Genomic DNA, 3,620 nt, shown 5'->3' with positions numbered 1-3,620 from the left:
ACTAAAAGTGGAGGGACATGAGTAAAATTTAAAACAAAAATAAGACCTTTTTGGTGAGTCCCCCCGAAGGGTGCAGGCAGTGAGTGCGATGGTAACTTGTCCTCCCTGGCCCTCTAATCGCGGAGGTCGGGGGCTCATTTACTCCTTATCTGCCCCTCTGGGCCCCTCCCCGAGCCTTAGGGACTCAGAAACCACTGCTGCTGGAGGAAACGCAGCCCGCACCGGCTGAATTAAGCCACGAGAGAAAACAGGAGACGACAGCATGATTTCCTTCATCGCCAGGGAAAATTTTATTTTGACTTCTCAAGAACATGCGAACAAGCTTTTAAGAACCCTCGACCAGATGCACTCATGTTCCAGGCGACAGTCCTTCCAACACCGACCAAATATTTCCCCCGTGCCTTTCCCCCTCTGCTCCCTGTGCCTCCCTGCAAGGGCCATCTCAAGTGTCCTTCCTTCCCTGAATCCTTAAGTACCCTGATGTGCGGGCTGACACTGTTTTTCACGCAGTGTTTCTGACCTTGTAAAATGATACCCTTTGTTTGGCTTGTAACATCTTTGAAATACTAGGAATACAAAGGGGTTTCTTTGTTGCTATTGTTGTTGTTTTCCTGGGTGTGTTTTTTAAAGAATGTACATAAAAGCTTCTGAACCCACTGACGTCAGGATGTGTCGTTCAAGTGGATATAGCGATCGATCGATGCTTTCAGAGCAGGGAGCCAGGTACAACTGTGTTAATAAGCCAGGTCTTCGAGACGATCAGGTCTCCCCTGGACAAAAGGGTTCTGTTTTCCTGTCGTACATCCTAGGCGACACTTTCAGATGGTGAATGGTTATTGCCAAGAAACCTGATTTTCAAATGCCCCGAAACATAATGGCGATCTAAGTTAAGTTACATCGAGGCCCATGCTTTTTCAAAGCTCATTTCACCTCTAGAGGTATGTGAGTCCTTCATTTTTTGTTTGTGCGGGTTAGACAATCATTCTACACATAAATATGCCTTCACATAATCTGTAAACAAGTTTCGAGTTATTTAATCCTCCGACCTCAACTCTTCCAGGGTCCAAAATGTCGTGTCATTCCTTAGTGCGACTTCTCTAAGGGTGAAAAATCAGCGATGAGGTATTTTTCAAAATCTAATCGTGATTCCTTTGCAGAAACAGGTTGGTGACATGAGTCACTCAAGATGCGCGTGTTTATGGTACAGCGACAGTATCCACATCTCAGTCGCTTAGGTAACGAAGATTTATTTCTTGTTCGCCCTGAGCATTCATCCTGAGTCATCTGGGCTCTGTTGGTTGTCACCTGCCCTCTGAGTCCAGCCTTGGGGAGCGGTCTTTGTCTGGGATGTGGATAAAATGCCGAGGGATTTTTATACTTTATACTCGGAGGCCCTAGCTTTGAAGTAATAATGTGACATTTCTCCTCAAGGCTCACGAGAAGGCAAGAGCACAATCTGGCTACGTGCCTCGGATGGTGGAACCAGCTGGAAACCACGAGCAAACACCTTGGCGATGGCTGACTATCAGTAAACAAGCAGATAAACACAAAACCGAGGGCCTTTTGTTCGAATGCAGTAAATCAACTATAAATTTGAACCCTTAACAACCAGCACACTCAGATGACTTCTTTGTCTCTGGAAATGTCTCCAGTCTATATGGTAGCTCATGGATTCAATGCATGAGTTTCCTTCACACAGCCTCATCCCGTGTTCCTTGCTGGGCAAATCAATATCATCTGTGACGTAGATCCATCTCTTTATACAGTGTCCTAATGTGACCAACACTGCTACATACCTCCTCTTCCCATTGCGGTGTTTTCCTGTCACCCCCGAGGCTGGGCAGCAGACGACACGTGCAGTCATACGTGAAGATATGGACAAATCTATCCACTTACTTCTTTCTCAGCTGAGGGTTCACTCGAGAAATCTAAGCAAGACGCAGCCCATTTATTTCCTGTACCTGCATCGATTTGCTTGTCTGTGATCGGACATTGGGAACACCTGATAGACGTGCAGTGACGATTACCTAGATGAAGCCACGAAACCGTGTGCTGTATGAGTCAGCACACCGCATCCCGTGGTCCAGCCTACTGGGTCACAGTCGGTCCCTGGGACTGTTTCCCACATCACCATCAGAGCCACCGTCAGGGATGTGCTGCTGCAGAGGCTTTATCCCTGTTCCTGATGGGACAGTGTACCCAGGGCTCCCTGACACAGCTCCAGGGGTTGGCCTGACACCCCCTCTCTCAGCTCACTATCCCAAAGCGCTTCCCGTGTCTGATAAAATGGCACGCACGACGCCTCTTCCTGAGTTATCTGAAGTTCTGTGTTTTCACCCCATTTGCCTACAGCACTTGTCACCTTCACTAGACACACGAGACAACGCTCCTTTCAAACCTTGCTGTGGAAAGTCCCTTGGATTTTCAGAGAGCTGGTGCTTTGCATTCACGGAATGTCTTCGACCCCGACTTTTACAGACGAGCGTGAGAAGCAAGCATCTCCTGAATTAATTGGACGTATCTGACACCCGTTATGTGGCGTAACTTGAAAGTCTGCTGAAAGAAGGAGCTAAAACATACACATCATGTTTTGACCTTTTCCTAACACTTAAATCCGATCAACAAAGCCAAGGCATCAGATTTACTGCGGTTTTTTTTTTTTTTTTTTTACCAAGACACAGGAAACGCTTTTTAAAGTATGTCCAAGGTGATAAAATTCACAGAGAATTCAAAGAATAATTTATAAAAATATATTCATTGGAAAAATGTGCCATTAAAATACCACCATCCCTCGATACGTGTCATATAGTTTGAAGTCCTCTATCTTCATACGATCAATGAGGCAAAATGGAATATTCCACTTGGAGAAAGCACGTCGGCACTGAACTAATCATCGGTCTGTTGGCCGTGTAAAGCCTTCAGTTCATGCTTCTCACTCACTCACATCACAGTCGCAGACTCACACATTCACAATCCTGGGCCAAATGGAAGTGGTGGTCATCGCCACTGTTGTATTTTTAAGTGTATCTGCTTCCCGCGTTTCTACGGTTGACAGTTGTCGAGGACCTCATGCATTTTCTTCGTCCATTCATCCGCCCTGGGACATTTAGCTGCATCTACATCTTGGCCTTTGCGAATATGCTATAGTAAACACGACTGTGCAGATCTCTCTCCAAGAGCCTGACTTTAATTCTTCTGGATAAAGACCCAGACGTGAGAAGCCTGGGTCCTAAGATTGTTCTGTTTTTAATTTGGTTGAGGAAGCTGAGTACTGTTTTCCACCGTGGTGGCATCATTTTGCATTCCCAACACTGTAAAGGGTTCCAATTTCTTCACATTCTCATCACCTTTTGTTGTATTTTTTTTTTATTTTTATAATAGCTAGCTCCCTTTCAATCTTAAGAAGGAAATCCTGTCACATGCAACAACATGGCTGAACCTTGAGGACATTATGCTAAGTGACAGAAGTCGGTCACAAAAGGACAAATACTGTGACTCTACTCCATGAGGTGCTTCAAAGGGTCAAACTCATAGCAGCAGAGGGCAGGATGGTGCTGGCCAGCGGCTGGGGGAAATTTAGACAGTATACATTTAGATAGGCAATTCCAAGTACATATTTA

The 3,620-nt window shown here is 45.6% G+C and overlaps 1 protein-coding gene across 1 annotated transcript in view; it reads right to left on the bottom strand.

Moving 5' to 3' along the window:
- Window positions 1-263: 263 nt before the first annotated feature.
- STS (steroid sulfatase) overlaps window positions 264-3,620 on the bottom strand; it is a 133,287-nt gene continuing 129,930 nt past the window's right edge. The window contains exon 13 of the mRNA XM_025044186.1: window positions 264-1,046. The gene's annotated coding sequence lies outside the window, so the exon portion shown is untranslated. The remainder of the gene's footprint in view (window positions 1,047-3,620) is intronic.

Source organism: Pteropus alecto, unplaced genomic scaffold (genome assembly GCF_000325575.1).
Source record: "Pteropus alecto unplaced genomic scaffold, ASM32557v1 scaffold142, whole genome shotgun sequence".
Lineage (NCBI taxonomy): Eukaryota > Metazoa > Chordata > Mammalia > Chiroptera > Pteropodidae > Pteropus > Pteropus alecto.
The sequence above is the reverse complement of the archived record's forward strand: the minus strand, read 5'-3'. Positions and strand labels throughout refer to the sequence as shown.